At 48.7% G+C, this 18,765-nt stretch overlaps 1 protein-coding gene across 4 annotated transcripts in view; it reads right to left on the bottom strand.

The window, feature by feature from the left end:
* Positions 1 to 18,765, bottom strand: part of LOC121278938 (anion exchange protein 2-like) — a 263,881-nt gene that overhangs the window by 157,026 nt on the left and 88,090 nt on the right. For 3 of the 4 annotated variants that reach the window (XM_041189507.1, XM_041189509.1, XM_041189508.1), the window contains one exon: positions 1,214 to 1,326. The exons of the other annotated variant lie outside the window; for it this stretch is intronic. The gene's annotated coding sequence lies outside the window, so the exon portion shown is untranslated. The remainder of the gene's footprint in view (positions 1 to 1,213; positions 1,327 to 18,765) is intronic. 4 annotated transcript variants of the gene reach the window in all.

The following is an 18,765-nucleotide window of genomic DNA, read 5'->3' as shown; positions in this document are numbered from 1 at the left end:
TTTTTCAATCAGATCACCCTTTCGTCATCTATACTTGGGAGAATACATGCTTGTGTTAAAAAGATATTTGAAGGGCACCCGAAACCTTGTGGCGATTTTATGCCAAAGTGGCCCTTCATTGTGTATGAGCCTTGACAAGATGTGCTGATGGACCATTCAACCATGGAAGGCAGACACAGCCAAGTCTGACCCTTCCCACCTGTCCCCAGACACATTTCCTTGCATATGTCACTGGATAGCAATCTGGAGCAGCTTCTTGAGGGATGATGTACTGTTGTCTCCCTAGCCCAGCCAAGCTGATGCCAGTAGTGGTAATACAGGTATTTCTTGAACTGACATCAGACCAGTCCCGGCCTCAGTCACTCCCTTCACTAACTAGCCTGCAGCACCATTGAGGCAGGAATTTCTTCTCCCACTTCTGGCCATTCCCAACCTCAGAAACAGTAACCGGCAGGAGGTGGGTCTCTTAATATTTTTGTCAGCCTGAAGGTTCCAAGGGCCTACCTCACAAACAGGCAGCAGGCTTGTGTCATCTTGGTTTTAAAATGTTAAAATGCCCCCCACGCGCTGTTCTGTGGCCCTGTGTGTGGTTGCATCCATGCAGGGGATCATCCTCTCTCTACCACAAGGACACCCCAGTGTTGACCCCAGGCCACTAGCAAAGGTATAAGGGCATCTCACATGCGTGTGTGAGCTGCAGTGTGCAAGAACAAACACATGCAAACACGCTAGCGCATCATGCACTAACGTGCACCATGCAAGCACATTACACAAAAGAACTGGCAAGCGTGTCACACAGCTGCACACCTATGTGAGCATTTAACACACAATCACTTTGGAACATGTTTGAAGTGAGAACTGGATTTTAAAAAGGGGAGGGAGGGGAAATTCTGGTTTGGAGACACAACAGAATAAACCAGCTCCACATCGGTCTCAACCATCAAACCCGGCTCATTGCTAGAATGTAATGGTTTCTCCGCTCCTGTCACTTCCTGACAGGATTCACAGTTCCTTCCTGGTGCCCGTATAACTATGAGTCACTTTCACAAACACGTTCAATTTCTCCACTTTCCAGCCTCTGGCACAGATTCACTATCCTGGCCCAGCAAAACATGATAAATACTCAGCCGGATCCACAACGGGATACGGTGAACAGTGACTTCCAACATGGTGTCTGGATCAACCTCTTCCATTCCTACATCAGCGCCTTTACCTGCAGCTTCTCTGTCCTTCAGCCGCTAAGAAAGCCTCGTTCCCCACAGTGTGTCAGTCACAAGACACACCAACATTCAGATGCACATCCTTATATTTGGGATTTTTCTTTCGCTGCAATCACAAAATGAGACAGGAGGTTTCTGCAACAGGTCTCTGACGTCTGCAATTACGGCAACATCGTCTCATCTGTACAAGCTCCCAGTGGAATTCTCTCCCTTTGCATTCGCCTGCCTCATGTAAATGAGCAGAACACAGAGCCACAGCTCTGTGCAGTCAGCAAACTTTCTCAGCAACTTTAGCTTGCAAAGGAAATTGCAACACTCCCGAATCCGCCTGGCATGCTGTTTTCAGCCCCTCCCCCTCCCTACACAACACAACTCTTCCACTCCTCCCTTACTCTGTCTTCTGCTGGATTAAGTGCTGGGAGAAAGGGATGATGGCTGGGCGGAGGGGGGCGTCTGTGCTGCTAAGTTTTGCGCTGGGACTCGCACCAGTAAAGAACTGAATTAATTCTTTTGGTAGCACTCGCTTTCAATTGCAGCAGTGTAGATTGCACGCAAAGGCAAATGCAATTTTCAAACCTTTCTCTCTCTCTCACACACACTCACTCAAATACTTTCAACCATCTACACTGCACAAGGACAAGGTACAAAGAACTAGCCAGACAAACTCAGCCATCCGTGAAAAAAAGAAAACCAAGGCAAAACATTCTTTGAAGACCTACTCACAAATACGACCTTGCCCACATCTGGAACAGGTTTAAAGGTACAGCCTGCAGGGATTTAACTAAATTAGAGTCAGTAATAATACAGCAATACTTCAGCCGAGGTCAAGTTTATAAGCAAAGAGTGACTTGCAACGAGAAATTCTGCCCCCGCTGTTTTGTCTCTGCCAATTCTCTCCCAGCACTGACGCTGCAACTTGCTGGCACTCAAGGAGACGGCCAAGGTTAATGTATTTTCATATCCTGCAGACACAGGGTGAAGTATACGCTTACCCCAGCACCTTAGTGACCTCCTTCAAACACCAGGAATGTGCGGATCACTGCACAGTACAGCTGCCCGGATTACAGATTACAGCAACACAACGATAAACTATTTTAAAAGCTCTTCCCCACACTGGTCCCCACCACGTCCCATTTGTTGCATTAAGTCGAGGGACATTTGTGGTCATGAATGGAACATTTTCTATTTCAGGCATCTAGCATCAGCATCAAACACTCCTGGGTTATAAAGTAAAGCTCCCTCTACACTGTCTCATCAAACATTCCCAGGACAGGTACAGTACGGTGTTAGATACAGAGCAAATCTCTCTCTACAATGTCCCCTTCAAACACTCCCAGGATAGATATAGCACAGGGTTAGATAGAGAGTAAAGCTCCCTATACACTATCCCCATCAAACACTCCCAGGACAGGTACAGCACGGGGTTAGATACAGAGTAAATCTCCCTCTACACTGTCTCATCAAACACTCCCAGGACAGGTACAGCACGGGGTTAGATATAGAGTAAAGCTCACTCTACACTGTCCCCATCAAACATTCCCAGGATAGGTACAGCACGGGGTTAGATACAGAGTAAAGCTCCCTCTACACTGTCCCCATCAAACACTCCCAGGACAGGTACAGCACGGGGTTAGATACAGAGTAAATCTCCCTCTACACTGTCCCATCAAACACTCCCAGCACAGGTACAGCACGGGGTTAGATACAGAGTAAATCTCCCTCTACACTGTCCCATCAAACACTCCCAGGACAGGTACAGCACGGGGTTAGATACAGAGTAAATCTCCCTCTACACTGTCCCCATCAAACACTCCCAGGACAGGTACAGCACGGGGTTAGATACAGAGTAAAGCTCCCTCCATACTGTCCCCATCAAACGCTCCCAGGACAGGTACAGCATGGGGTTAGATACAGAGCAAAACTCTCTCTACATTGTCCCTATCAAACACTCCCAGGACAGGTACAGCACAGGGTTAGATACAGAGTAAGAGCTGTCTTTTGTCTACCCCAGAGTCACTCTACCAGTGTGTCTTGTTTTTATTTCCCAGGCTCTGTGAATTTTCTGACAGCCTATTTTGTGGTGATTTACTGCTGAGTAGCAGCAGATTTGTGCTGTGACCCCATGATTCTCGATCAGGCCAAGGAGGAAATTAGGTCCTTACAGCAAACAGGCTGAGTAAACAGAAATCATCTGTGACCGGGCTGGATTAGAAAGGCCTGTGCTGAACTTCCCACTCTATCTATTCCTCCATGAAGAGGTATTCTCAAGTTTTGACAAATAAAACATTCATCAATATGGCTAGCGGTTTTGGTCCTGGACTAACAACGAGATGCTAAGTTCAAATGTTACCAAGCAAAATTGAACTGAATCAATCGGGTAATTTGTGGTCTAACACCAGGAAAAATGAACATGAAAACTGCCGAATTGTCATAAAAACCCAATGGGGTGACTAATAAGAACATAAGAAATAGGAACAGTAGATGACATTCAGCCCCTTGAGCCAGCTCCACCAATCAATACGATCATGGCTGCCTTAAAAATATTCAATGACCCCGCCTCCGCTAACTTCTGAGGCAGAGATCCTCATCTCTGTCCTAAAAGGGCGACCCCTAATTTTAAAACAGGGACCCCTAGTTCTGGACTCACCCACAAGAAGAAACATCCTTTCAACACCCACCTTGTTAAGGCCGTTCAGGATCTTGTATACTTCAATCAAGTCACCTCTCATTCTTCTAAACTCCAGTGGAAACAAGCCCAGTCTGTGCAACCTTTCCTCATAAGACAACCCACCCATTCCAGGTATCAATCTAGTAAACCTCCTCTGAACCGCCTCCAATACATTTACATCCTTCCGTAAATAAGGAGACCAAAACTGCACACAGTATTCGAGGTGTGGTCTCACCAATGTCCTGTATAACTGAAGCATAAGATCTTTACTTTTATATTCAATCCATCTCGTAATAAAGGATAGCATTCCATTAGGCTTCTTAATTAGTTGCTGTACCTGCATACTAACTTTTTGTGACTCATGTACTCGAATGCCTAGATCCCTCTGCACCTCAGAATTATGCAGCCGTTCTCAATTTAAGTAATATTCTGCCAAAGTGAACAACTTCACATTTTCCCACATTAAACTCCATTTGCCAGATCTTTGCCCACTCACAACCTATCTATATCCATCTGCAACCTCCTCATGACCTCTTCACAACATACTTTCCTACATATACTGTTCTCCAATGCCCTCGGGGTTCCCAGTGGTTCAGATCCCAGCAATTGAAGTAGACGGGGGCAGTGTTTGTTTAATTTTATTCTCAGGATGTGGGCAAAGCTGACATTTGTTGCCCATCCCTAGTTGCCCTTGAGAAGGTGGTGGTGAGCTGCCTTCTTGAAACGCTGCAGTCCATGTGGTGTAGGTACACCCACGGTGCTGTTAGGGACGGAGTTCCAGGATTTTGATTCAGCGACAGCGAAGGAATGGCGATATAGTTCCTCCAAGTCAGGATGGTCTATGACATGGAGAGGAACTTGCGGGTGGTGTTGAACCCACAACGTCTACTCATATCCGGACAGTACATGCAGCAGGGATGGTGTACAAATGGTGGATGGTGTAGATATTTCAGATGGTGCATGTCAACACTAAAGACCCTTGAGAATTGGGTGCCAACCTTTACAAATACTGGGTGACCTTGCCCCCAAAACTTTCATTTCAACTGTGACAGACTGCAAGACACAGGCAAACCATCCCTGGACTCACAGTGAAAATTTAAATGTCAGAAACAGCAACAACATGCCTCGTGCCTTGAATCCAGAAGTTGAATTATTGGCTTGACGATCAGTATTTGCCCACCTTGGCAGTACAAGAGTGGTTATATCTGAAGGACAACGGAGGTGACGATTCCTGAGCTGGTGATAAAGGAGTGATTCATGCACAGTTGCACTGCAGCAAAACTAGACAAAGCCTGCAGTCCTTGCACACGGTGCCTGAATGAAATAAAACAGGCCTAGAATATCTGCAGTTCTGGACTTCAGCAACCTGCGCTGGCAATGCTGCGATTAGAAAAACAAAGAACCAAATTGGTCATTTCAAATGCCCTTCCTGAGGGCAATTAGGGATGGGGCAACAAACGCTGGCCTGGTTAACAATGCCGACATCCCATTAAAAAATACGTTTTGAAAATTCCAGCCGGGAAGGTTGTAAACTGATTTTAAATAAACCTAGGCTGGCAGCTGGAAATGTGATCAAAAATCTATTGCTTTGTTCCAGTTAAAAAAAACAAGATCACTAATGACTGACAGGGAAGGGAATCTGCCATCCCTATTGGCCTGGACCCACACGGTACTCCAATCTTACACTGCGTGCTTAACACTTAAATGTTCTCTGACATACACACAGACATAATGAACTAATGGCCACTTGTAAAAGGTCAGCAGAGTTGGGAATTCCTCTCTCTCCCTCTCAAGCAATCACATATCATGGTCACACTTACAGTCAGCAGTACTACAGTTATTGGGTGAGCCACAGAGATCATGGGGGGGGGGGGTGTCACAGATCGATCTCTGCTCTGTGCTGAGTTAGCTGATCTCAGTTGTGCTGGCAGTGTACAAAATGAGACAGAATTGACTTCAGACACGCAATCTTCATGCGTGTGAGCATTAGCGTGTCCATCTGAGGGAAGATGGGATTTGGTGGAGCTATGGAGATGTTCAACCTCAAGGCTCATGCATGGACTGCAGTTCAACAAAAGTGAGAAAGATGGGGGTGGGTGAGGAGGCAGAAAACTGAAGTTCAAAACTAAAAGAATAAGAAGCACCCCTTCATCAAATGCAACTGAGAAAACATCCATCTCAAACGTTCACTCCCTCCACCACCGACGCACAATGGCAGCAGTGTGTACCGTTACAAAAGATGCATTGCAGCAACTCACCAACACAGCATTTCCAAATGTGAACTCAACCACCTAGAAGAACAAGGGCAGCAGTTGCATGGGAACACCACCACCTTCAAGCTCCCCTCGAAGATATGCAGCAAAATTACTTGGAACTGTATCATCGTTCTTTCACTGATGCCGAGTCAAAATCCTGGAAATCACTTCTTAACCACTGTGGGTGTGCTGACACTATGTGGTTGACAACTGGTAGCTTCTGAAGTAACTTGGAAATCATTAAGTCATAAAACAATTCCTCAACAAGATGTCCCCTCGACAACACCTTCGGAAGGTTTTCAGGCAGAACAATAAATGCCCTAATTCTGAGAGCCAATAATAGATGCTGAATGTAAATAACACACTTAAAACTCGGGAAAGACAATGTCATGCCAAGGGGGGTGGGGGCAGGCCGCACTGTTGGAGGGTCAGTGCCGAGGGAGCGCCGCACTGTCAGAGGGTCAGTGCTGAGGGAGTGCCGCACTGTCAGGGGCGTGCCGAAATGTCAGAGGGTCAATGCCGAGGGAGTGCCATGCGGTTGGAGGGTCAGCGCTGGGGGAGTGCCGCACGGTTGGAGGTTCAGCGCCAGGGGAGTGCCGCACTGTCGGAGGGTCAGCATCAAGGGAGCGCCGCACTGTCGGAGGGTCAGCGCCAAGGGAGCGCCGCACTGTCGGAGGGTCAGCGCCAAGGGAGCGTCGCACTGTCGGAGGGTCAGCGCCAAGGGAGCGTCGCACTGTCGGAGGGTCAGCGCCAAGGGAGCGTCGCACTGTCGGAGGGTCAGCGCCAAGGGAGCGTCGCACTGTCGGAGGGTCAGCGCCAAGGGAGCGTCGCACTGTCGGAGGGTCAGCGCCAAGGGAGCGTCGCACTGTCAGAGGGTCAGCGCCAAGGGAGCGTCGCACTGTCGGAGGGTCAGCGCCAAGGGAGCGTCGCACTGTCGGAGGGTCAGCGCCAAGGGAGCGTCGCACTGTCGGAGGGTCAGCGCCAAGGGAGCGTCGCACTGTCGGAGGGTCAGCGCCAAGGGAGCGTCGCACTGTCGGAGGGTCAGCGCCAAGGGAGCGTCGCACTGTCGGAGGGTCAGCGCCAAGGGAGCGTCGCACTGTCGGAGGGTCAGCGCCAAGGGAGCGTCGCACTGTCAGAGGGTCAGCGCCAAGGGAGCGTCGCACTGTCGGAGGGTCAGCGCCAAGGGAGCGTCGCACTGTCGGAGGGTCAGCGCCAAGGGAGCGTCGCACTGTCGGAGGGTCGATGCCGAGGGAGTGCCATGCCGTTGGAAGGTCAGCGCTGGGGGAGAGCCGCAGAGTCAGCGCTGAAGGAGTGCCGCACAGTAAGAGGGTCAGCGCCAGGGGAGTGCCTCGCTGTCGGATGGTCAGCGCCAGGGGAACGCCTCGCTGTCGGATGGTCAGCGCCAGGGGAACGCCACACTGTCGGAGGGTCAGTGCCAAGGTAGTGCCGCATGGTCAGAGGGTCAGTGCCGGGGAGAGCATCGCACTGTCGGGGGCTCAGCGCTGGGAGCGCCGCAATGTCGGAGGGTCAGCGCCGAGGTAGCGCTGCATGTTCGGAGGGTCAGTGCCAAGGTAGCGCTGCATGTTCGGAGGGTCAGTGCCGAGGTAGCGCATGTTCGGAGGGTCAGTGCCGAGATAGCGCATGTTCGGAGGGTCAGTGCCGAGGTAGCGCATGTTCGGAGGGTCAGTGCCGAGGTAGCGCATGTTCGGAGGGTCAGTGCCGAGGTAGCGCTGCATGTTCGGAGGGTCAGTGCTGAGGTAGCGCTGCATGTTCGGAGGGTCAGTGCCGGTGGAGCACCATGCTATCGGAGGCTCAGTACCGAGGGAGCGCCGCACTGTCGGAGGCAAAGTACTCAGGAAGTGCTTCATGTCGGAGAGTCAGTTCTGAGGGAGTACTGAGGGAGCGCTGCATTGTCAGAGGGTCAGTACTGAGGGAGCGCTGCATTGTCGGAGGGTCAGTACTGAGGGAGCGCTGCATTGTCGGAGGGTCAGTACTGAGGGAGCGCTGCATTGTCGGAGGGTCAGTACTGAGGGAGTGCTGCATTGTCGGAGGGTCAGTACTGAGGGAGCGCTGCATTGTTGGAGGGTCAGTACTGAGGGAGCACTGCACTGTCGGAGGGTCAGTACTGAGGGAGCACTGCACTGTCGGAGGATAAGTACTAAGGAAGTGCTTCATGTCGGAGAGTCAGTACTGAGGGAGCACTGCACTGTCGGAGGGTCAGTACTGAGGGAGCGCTGCATTGTCGAAGAGTCATACTGAGGGAGCGATCCACCGTCAGAGGATCAGTACTGAGGAAGTGCTGCACTATTGGACTTCTTATCTTTCAGATAAGACATTAAACCAAGGCCTTCCTCCGATGAATGCAAAAGATTCCACAGCACTATTTCGAAGAACAGCAGAGGCGTTCCAGCCAACATTTATCCCTCAAAAACACCACAAAATTCAGATCAATTAGTTTTGTACAAATTAGAAATAATTTTGTCTCCATTACAACACTTCAAAAGTAATCCCCCGGCAGAACAGTGCATTCATTGGAACATTCTGATGAAGTTGAAAAGAGTTATACAAATGTTAGTCAGTCACATGCTTACATAGTCATGGAACCAATTAGAAACTCCCCTCCCATCACTTGACAGATTTCTTTCATATCCTCATGTCACATTGACCAGCCAGCAACCCAAGAATAAACAGAGTGAACAATTTTTATGTTTATGCTTTTTTTTCTTGTTTAAAGTTTCAAAAAGGACGACCGAAGGAGCCAGTGTGAATCTCACAGCTTACGTGGTAACTTCAGGAACCTCACCTAATTCCGGTTCAGTAATTGAGCCCAGCCACTGCTGCATCACCAACATTCACGTTGTATAAAACAAGGATTGCTCCCACGATACCCATCAACATTCTCCAAGTGAAGGGGGGAGGGGGGGCCACTCGCCAAATTCCCCCGCTGATGCTGCTCTGGAACTGACCACCTTTAAGTCTCACTCAGGATCTGAGGGCTCAGTCGAAGCTGACTCAGCAGTCGATTAGTGGAGGAACGCTACGTTATTGAACGGGTCATCTTTCAGAGCTTGGCCACCTGGCTACATATTAAAAACCCCATGGCACATTTGCAAGAGAAGCTAGTTCCCCTCCCTGCATCTGGGCCAGTATTTTCCCTCAATCAACAACTGCAAAAACAGATCAACTGCTCATTGGCAGTGGGTTCCTGAGATGTACGTAAAATACTTGTCGTGTCTACCGATGGAGCAGTCAATGCAATTCAGGCGAGTGGTGGAGAAGTGGTGACCAGCGGGATGGGGGAAGGGAGGGAGGTGGGGAGAGGGGAACGAGAGAGAGGAAGCCCGAGAGCAAGAGCGGCCTACGAGGGGAAGAGAAGTCAGCAGGATGGACGGGAGAAGGGAGTCAGCCAGCAGGTGAAGGAGCAGCAAGCTGAGGTTGCTGAGCAGGCAAAGTGGTCAGAGGAGGGAGGGATGGCAGCCACAGGGGTGAGAAGGATTGTGGCCAGTGAGGGAAGGTGGATGAGTCGGGGGAGTGGTAGAGAGGGAGCGCCCATAGAGGAGAACAGTGCAGCCAACAGAGAAAGCATTGTGCATTGTTAGCTGAGCTGATAGCACAGTCAGTCTAACTAAACCAACAGCAGTTACCAAATTTGATGCCCATTCCATCCTGCTTTAACTTATTTATTTTTTAACAGTTCAGGTTACAATCAACCTCAGAACCACCAGGCTAACAGAGAGTAGAGCCTGCTCCCAGTCATCCACAAGTAACCACTCCAGGCATTCAAAACTTGGGTGCTGCCACAGCCTGACAGGCTGTAAGAACCAGGACTTCAGCACAGGGGAGGGCCATTCAGCCCATCGTATAGATACAAGCTCTTTGCCAGGCAATCCAAATGAATCCCACTGCCCCACTCTCTACCCATGGCTCTGTATGAATAGCAAATTAATCCCTTTTCCTTCAAGGATACAATATTCTCTCCCTCAGCCCCTGTGGCAAAGCATTCCATAACCCACTAACCCTCCGTGTGAGGCAATTTCTCCTCACTCACACCGATTATTTAAAACTGACTCCCCACCACTGCAGACTATGTCAAAATCTGCTACATTTGAAATGCTCTGAAACTTCCTCTCAGCTCCAGTAGAAATGGTCTCTGTATCTGAAACCTCAGTCCAGCACCAGGGAAACACAGAAAGGGACAGGCAAATTGTCAAAAAGCTCAAGTAAAAGACAGATACCCAAGACATCCAGTCCACAAAAGGTTTACTTTCTACAACCTTCCTCCCAAAATTATTAAGAAAATCAAATAGTGCACAACCTTGAGAAAGCTTCAGGGTGATCTTCAAGACTGTACTCACACCGTATGGCTTTGTATAGAAAAGAATAAGGTCAAAATCTTCCAGAAAACAGTCTGAGTGCCATCACTCCCTGTCTTAAAGCAGTGAGTTTGTGTCGACAATTCAGCTCACAGGCTGATGATTCAGAGGTTGTGACTAATGCTCACCACACATACACACACGAGCAAACAGACAAACAGATACAGACACACACATGAACGCAGACAGAGAGACACACACACAGATGAAGAGAGAGAGACACACACACAGATGAAGAAAGAGAGACACACACACAGATGAAGAGAGAGAGACACACACATAGATGAAGAGAGAGAGACACACAAACACAAACTAAAACATGGGCAGGCAAACAAAGACACATACAAATATCTGGTATCTACAAGGGCAGCAATGAATAAAGTCAGATCCAGAAGTGTCCCTATTCTCCTTAAAAATTTGTCAGAGTAAACAAAAATAGCACCTCAGCAGGAAATGATAAAGAAAAAATACAACTTGCATTTCTACATCAAGCCATTTACGATCTCAGCACATCACAAAGTGCTTTACAGCCATAAAGTACGTTTTGAAGTGTAGTTTTTATCAGTTATTCATGGGATGTGGGTGTCACTGGCAAGGCCAGCATTTATTTCCCATACCTAATTACACTGGAGGAAGTGGTGGTAAGCCACCGTTGAAAGAAACCGGACGGACCAACCGGCATCGACCCTGGCACCGGAAACGACACCAGAAATCTCAGCCCTGTCGACCCTGCAAAGTTCTCCTTACTAACATCTGGGGGCTTGAGCCAATATTGGGAGAGCTGTCTCACAGACTAGTCAAGCAACAGCCTGATATAGTCATCCTCAGGGAATCATATCTTACAGATAATGCCCCAGACACCACCATCACCATCCCTGGGTATGTCCTGTCCCACCAACAGGTCAGACCCAGCAGAGGTGGAGGCACAGTAGCATACCGTCGGGAGGGAATTGCCCTGGGAGAGCTCAACGTCGACTCTGGACCACATGAAGTCTCATGGCATCAGGTCAAACATGGGCAAGGAAACCTCCTGCTGATTACCATGTACCGCCCTCCCTCATCTGATGAATCAGTGCTCCTCCATGTTGAACACACTTGGAGGAAGCACTGAGGGTGGTGAGGGTACAGAATGTACTCTGGGTTGGAGACTTCAATGTCCATCACCAAGAGTGGCTCGGTAGCACCACTACTGACCGAGCTGGCCGCGTCCAAATGCTGTTAGACTGGGTCTGCGACAGGTGGTGAGGGAACCAACAAGAGGGAAAAGCAAACCTCACCAACCTGCCTGCCGCAGATGCATCTGTCCATGACAGTATCGGTAGGAGTGACCACCTCACAGTCATTGTGGAGGCGAAGTCCCACCTTCACATTGAGGATACCCTCCATGGTGTTGTGTGGCACTACCACTGTGCCAAATGGGGAAGATTTTGAACAGATCTAGCAACTCAAGACTGGGCATCCATGAGGTGCCGTGGGCCATCAGCAGCAGCAGAATTGTACTCGAACACAATCTGTAACCTCATGGCCCGGCATATCCCCCACTCTACCATTACCACCAAGCCAGGGCATCAACCCTGGTTCAATGAAAGAGTGCAGGAGGGCATGTCAGGAGCAGCACTAGGCATATCTGAAAAAAAAGTGAAGTTAGAACACAGGACTACTTGTGTGCCAAACAGCATGTGTAGAAAGTGATTGTCATGGCTAAGCGATCCCACAACCAATGGATCAGATCTAAGCTCTGCAGTCATACCACATCCAGTCGTGAATGGTGGTGGACAATTAAACTCACTGGAGGAGAAGGCTCCACAAATATCCCCATCCTCAATGATGGGGGAGCCCAGCACATCAGTGCAAAAGATAAGGCTGAAACGTTTGCTACAATCTTCATCCAAAAGTGCCGAGTGGATGATCCATCTCGGCCTCCTCCGGAGGTCCCCAGCATGACAGATGCCAGTCTTCAGCCAATTCGATTCACTCCACGTGATATCAAGAAACGGCTGAAGGCACTGGATACTGCAAAGGCTACGGGCCCTGACAATATTCCGACAATAGTACTTAAGGCTTGTGCTCCAGAACTTGCAGTGCCCCTAGCCAAACTGTTCCAGTACAGCTACAACACTGGCATCTACCCAGCTATGTGGAAAATGTCCCAGGTATGTCCTGTATACAAAAAGGACAAATCCAACCAGGCCAATTACCACCCCATCAGTCTACTCTCAATCATCAGTAAAGTAATGGAAGGGGGTCATCAACAGCGCAATCAAGCGGCACTTGCTTACCAATAACCTGCTCACTGATGCCCAATATGTGTTCTGCCAGGGCCACTCAGCTCTTGACCTCATTACAGCCTTGGTTCAAAAATGGACAAATGAGCTGAACTCCTGAGGTAAGGTGAGAGTAACTGCCCTTGACCTCAAAGCCGTATTTGACTGAGTGTGGCATCAAGGAGCCCTAGCAAAACTGGAGTCAATGCGAATCAGGGGAAAACTCTCCACTGGCTGGAGTCATACCTAGCACAAAGGAAGATGATGGTGGTTGTTGGAGGTCAGTCACCTCAGCTCCAGGATATCACTGCAGCAGTTCCTCAGGGTAATGTTCTCAACCCCAACCATCTTCAGCTGCTTAGTCAATGACCTTCCTTCCATCATAAGGTCAGAAGTGGGGATGTTCGCGAATGATTGCACAATGTTCAGCACCGTTCACGACTCCTCAGGAACTGAAGCAGTCCAAATCCAAATGCAGCAAGACCCGGACAATATCCAGGCTTGGGCTGACAGGTGGCAAGTAACATTCGCACCACACAAGTGTCAGGCAATGACCATCTCCAACAAGAGAGAACCCAATCATCGGCCCCTGATGTTCAATGACATTACCATTGCTGAATCCCCCACTATCAACATCCTGGGGGTTACCATGGACCAGAAACTGAACTGGACTAGCCATATAAATACTGTGGCTACAAAAGCAGGTCAGAGGCTAGGACTGGGCAACGAGTAATTCCTCTTCTGACTCCCCAAAGCCTGTCCACCATCTACAAGGCACAAGTCAAGAGTGTGATGGAATACGCCCCACTTGCCTGCAAGCAGATAAGTGCAGCTTCCACAACACTCAAGCTTGACACCGTCCAGGACAAAGTAGCCTGCTTGATTGGCAACACATCCAGAAATATTCACTCCCTCCACCACCAATGCACAGCAGCAGGTGTGTACCATCGACACAATGCACTGCAGGAACTCACCAAGACTCCTTCAACAGAACCTTCCACCCCATGACCGCTACCATCTAGAAGGACAGGGGCAGCAGATCGATGGGAACACCACCATCTGGAAGTTTCTCACCATCCTGACTTGGAAAGAGAACGCTGTTCCTTCACTGGCGCCAGGTCAAAATCCTGGAACTCCCTTCCAAACAGCACTGTGGGTGCACATAAACCACGTGAACTGCGGCGGTTCAAGAAGGCAGCTCACCACCATCTTCTCAAGGGCCACTAAGGATGGCAATAAATGTTGGCCCAGCCAGCGAAGCCTACATCCCACTAATGGATGGAAAAAAAAATTGCTGCAGTGAATCCTGCAGATGGTACACACTACTGTCACTGTGCGTCGGTGGTGGAGGGAAGTGAATGTTTAAAGTGGTGAATGGGGTGCCAATCAAGCAGGCTGCTTGTCCAGGACTAAATCGAGTTTCTTGAGTGTTATTACAGCTACACTCATCTAAGCAAGTGGAAAGTATTTCATCACAGTCCTGGCTTGTGCCTTGTAGATGGTGCACAGCCTCTGGGGAGTCAGGAGGTGAGTTAATTTCTGCAGAATTCCCAACCTCTGGCCTGCTCTTGACCTGGTTGATGGTGAAATGGTGTTAAGGAGATCAAGGAGAACCTGACTGCTCTTACGCAAATCACACAGAAAAGGAGCCCATTCAGCCCATCATGTCTGTGCCGGCTCTTTGAAGGAATATTCCAATTAACCCCACTCCCCTAAAACAGGAACAGGAAATGCTGGAAAACTTAGCAAGTCTGGCAGCATCTGTGGAGAGAGGAACAGAGTTAACATTGAGCCCGTATGACTCCTCTTCAGAGCTGGAGAGAGGTGGAAACGTGATGGGTTTTATGCTGTTGAAGAGAGAGGGTGGGGCTGGTGGACCAACATAGAAGGTCATGGATAGGTTGTAGCTCAAGAGAGATTCCATGATAAAGATGTCAAGGACACAAGACAAGGGGAGTGGTAATGATGGTGTTAAAGACTAAAGCAGGTGTTAATAGCAGCATCAAGGTCAGATGGCAGAATGTGTTAATGGCAGAACAAGGGTCAGCAGTTTCTGAAAGCAAAACATCAGGACAAGTTATTGACAGGCCCTTGGAGGGGGAAGGGGATGTGTGGAAGAAAAATTAAAATGGAGGACAGAGCTCATGAAGTTGTTGAACTCTATGTTATGTCCAGAAGGCTGTAAAGTGCCTAATCGGAAGATGAGGTGCTGTTGCTCCGGTTTGCATTGGCCTTCACTGGAACATTGCAGCAGACCAGACTTGTCAGCATGAGCGTGAGATGGTGAATAGAATTGACAAGTGACTGGAAGGTCGGTGTCATGCTTGTGAACTAAGCAAAAGGTGTTCCACAAAGCGGTCACCCAGTCTGCGTTTAGTTTCCCCAATGCAGAGGAGACTGCATTGTGAGCAGCGAATGCAGCAGACTAAATTGAAAGAAGTGTGAATCACCGCTTCACCTGGAAGGAGTGTTTGGGGCTTTGGACAGTGCGGAGGGAGTACGTAAAGGGGCAGGTGCCACACCTCCTGCGATTGTATGAGAAAGTGCAGTGGGAAGACCTACTCCTAGGAGCAGGAGTAGGCAATTCAGCCCCTCGAGCCTGCCCCACCATTCAATTCAATCGTGGCCGATCTCATTTCGGCCTCAACTCCAATTTCCCGCCCTCTCCCCATAACCTTTCAACCCATTGCTAGTTAAAAATCTGTCTGTCTCTTCCTTAAATTTATTCAGCTTCCTGGCATCCAGTGCACTCTAAGGCAGTGAATTCCACAGATTCACGACCCTTTGAGAAAAGTAATTCCTCCTCATCTCTGATTTAAATCTACCACCCCTTAGCCTAAAACTATGGCCTCTCATTCTAGAATGCCCCACAAGGGGAAACATCCACTCCACATCTACTTTGTCTATCCCCTTTAGCATCTTATATACCTCAATTAGATCTCCTTTCATCCTTCTAAACTCTAGCGATTAAAGGCCTAAACTGTTCAATCTCTCCTCATAAGACAAGCCCCACATCTCTGGAATCAATCTAGTGAACCTTCTCTGAACCACCTCCAATGCAACTACATCCTTCCTCAAGTAAGGGGACCAAAACTGTGCACAGTACTCCAGGTGCGGTTTCACCAATGCCTTGTACAGTTGCAACAACACTTCCCTATTTTTATATTCTATTTCTTTAGAAATAAATGCCAAATTTCCATTTCACAGAATGACAGTGCAGAAGAGGCCCTTCCGCCCCTCGAGTTTGCACCGACATTTGAGAAACACCTGACCTACCTACCTAATCCCATTTATCAGCACTTGGCCCATAGCCTTGAATGTTATGATGTGCCAAGTGCTCATCCAGGTACTTTTTAAAGAATGTGAGGCAACCCGCCTCCACCACCCTCCCAGGCAGCACATTCCAGACCGTCAGCACCCTCTGGGTAAAAAAGTTTTACCTCATATCCCTCCTAAAACTCTTGTCCCTCATCTTGAACTTATGCCCCCTCGTGACTGACCCTTCAACTAAAGAGGACAGCAGCTCCCTATCCACCCTGTCCATGCCCCTCATAATCTTGTACACCTCGATCAGGTCGCCCCTCAGTCTTCTCTGCTCCAACAAAAACAACCCAAGTCTATCCAACCTCTCTTCTTAACTGAAATGTTTCATCCCAGGCAACATCCTGGTGAATCTCCTCTGCACCTCCTCCAGTGCAATCACATCCTTCCTATAATGTGGCAACTAGAACTGCACACAGTACTCCAGCTGTGGCCTCACCAAAGTTCTATACAACTCCAACATGACCTGAGTCGACGTTTCGAGTCCTCATGACCCTTCGACAGAACTTGAGTTCGAGTCCAAGAAAGAGCTGAAATATAAGCTGGTTTAAGGTGTGTGTGTGGGGGGCGGAGAGATAGAGACTCAGAGAGGTGGAGGAGGGGTGTGGTTGTAGGGACAAACAAGCAGTGATAGAAGATCATCAAAAGATGTCAACGACAATAGTACAATAGAACACATAGGTGTTAAAGTTAAAGTTGGTGATATTATCTAAACGAATGTGCTAATTAAGAATGGATGGTAGGGCACTCAAGGTATAGCTCTAGTGGGGTTTTTTTTATAATGGAAATAGGTGGGAAAAGGAAAATCTTTATAATTTATTGGAAAAAAAAAGAAGGGGGAAACAGAAAGGGGGTGGGGATGGGGGAGGGAGCTCACAACCTAAAGTTGTTGAATTCAATATTCAGTCCGGAAGGCTGTAAAGTCCCTAGTCGGAAGATGAGGTGTTGTTCCTCCAGTTTGCGTTGGGCTTCACTGGAACAATGCAGCAAGCCAAGGACAGACATGTGGGCAAGAGAGCAGGGTGGAGTGTTAAAATGGCAAGCGACAGGGAGGTTTGGGTCATTCTTGCGGATTTTGGGTAGGAGATAGAAGCGGGCCGTCCGAGGTTGGGCGACTATCAGGTTGGAAGCTGTGGGAGGGAGATCCCCAGAGGAGATGAGGTCAGTGACAGTCCTGGAAACAGTGGCTTGATGTTCAGTGGTGGGGTCATGGTCCAGGGAGAGGTAGGAGGAAGTGTCTGCGAGTTGACGCTCAGCCTCCTCGAGGTAGAGCTCCCTCCCCCATCCCCACCCCCTTTCTGTTTCCCCCTTCCTTTTTTTTTTCCAATAAATTATAAAGATTTTCCTTTTCCCACCTATTTCCATTATAAAAAAAACCCCACTAGAGCTATACCTTGAGTGCCCTACCATCCATTCTTAATTAGCACATTCGTTTAGATAATATCACCAACTTTAACTTTAACACCTATGTGTTCTATTGTACTATTGTCGTTGACATCTTTTGATGATCTGCTTCTATCACTGCTTGTTTGTCCCTACAACCACACCCCCCCCCTCCACCTCTCTGTCTCTCTATCTCTCCGCCCCCCACACACACACCTTAAACCAGCTTATATTTCAGCTCTTTCTTGGACTCGAACTCAAGTTCTGTCGAAGGGTCATGAGGACTCGAAACGTCGACTCTTTTCTTCTCCGCCGATGCTGCCGGACCTGCTGAGTTTTTCCAGGTAATTCTGTTTTTGTTTTTGTTTTGGATTTCCAGCATCCGTAATTTTTTTGTTTTTATCCAACATGACCTCCCTACTTTTGTAGTCTATGCCTCGATTGATAAAGGCAAGTGTCCCATATGCCTTTTTCACCACCCCACTAACATGCCCCTCTGCCTTCAGAGATCTATGGACACACATGCCAAGGTCCCTTTGTTCCTCAGAACTTCCTAGTGTCATGCCGTTCATTGTATACTTCCTTATCAAATTACTCCTTCCAAAGTGTATCACCTCACACTTTTCAGGGTTAAATTCCATCTGCCACTTATCTGCCCATTTGACCATCCCGTCTATATCTTCCTGTAGCCCAAGACACTCAACCTCACTGTTAACCACCCGGTCAATCTTTGTGTCATCCACAAACTTATTAATCCTACCCCCCACATAGTCATCTATGTTGTTTATATAAATGACAAATAATAGGGGACCGAGACTTCCTTATTACCTGCTGTAGGAGGTGAGGTGTTGAGGATGACGGAGGAGTGGACCAGGGTGTAACGGAGGAACAGTCCCTTGGAATGCTGCTCGGGAGGTGAGGGGGAAGAGGTAATCAGTGGTGGCATCAAGCTGGAGTTGGTGGAAATGGTGGGCAATGAGACTTTGAATACAGAGGCTGGTGGAGTGGAAAGTGAGGAAAAAGTGAACTCTATCATGGCTCTGGGAGGTAGGGAAAGTGCAGAAAAGAGGTCGGACGTGGCTGAGGACCGTCAACCGCAGCTGAGGGGAATCTTCTGCTGAGGAAAAAGGAAGACGTGTTAGAAGTGCCGTTCTGGAAGGTAGCATTATCGACAGATGCGACGGAGACAAACAAAGAGGGAGAAGGGAATAGAGTCCTGACAGGAAGCAGGGTGCGAGGAGTACTGTAGTCAAGGTAGCTGTGGGAGTCGGTGGGCTTGGA

Source organism: Carcharodon carcharias, chromosome 6, assembly GCF_017639515.1.
Source record: "Carcharodon carcharias isolate sCarCar2 chromosome 6, sCarCar2.pri, whole genome shotgun sequence".
In the NCBI taxonomy this organism is placed as follows: Eukaryota; Metazoa; Chordata; class Chondrichthyes; order Lamniformes; family Lamnidae; genus Carcharodon; species Carcharodon carcharias.
The sequence above is the reverse complement of the archived record's forward strand: the minus strand, read 5'-3'. Positions and strand labels throughout refer to the sequence as shown.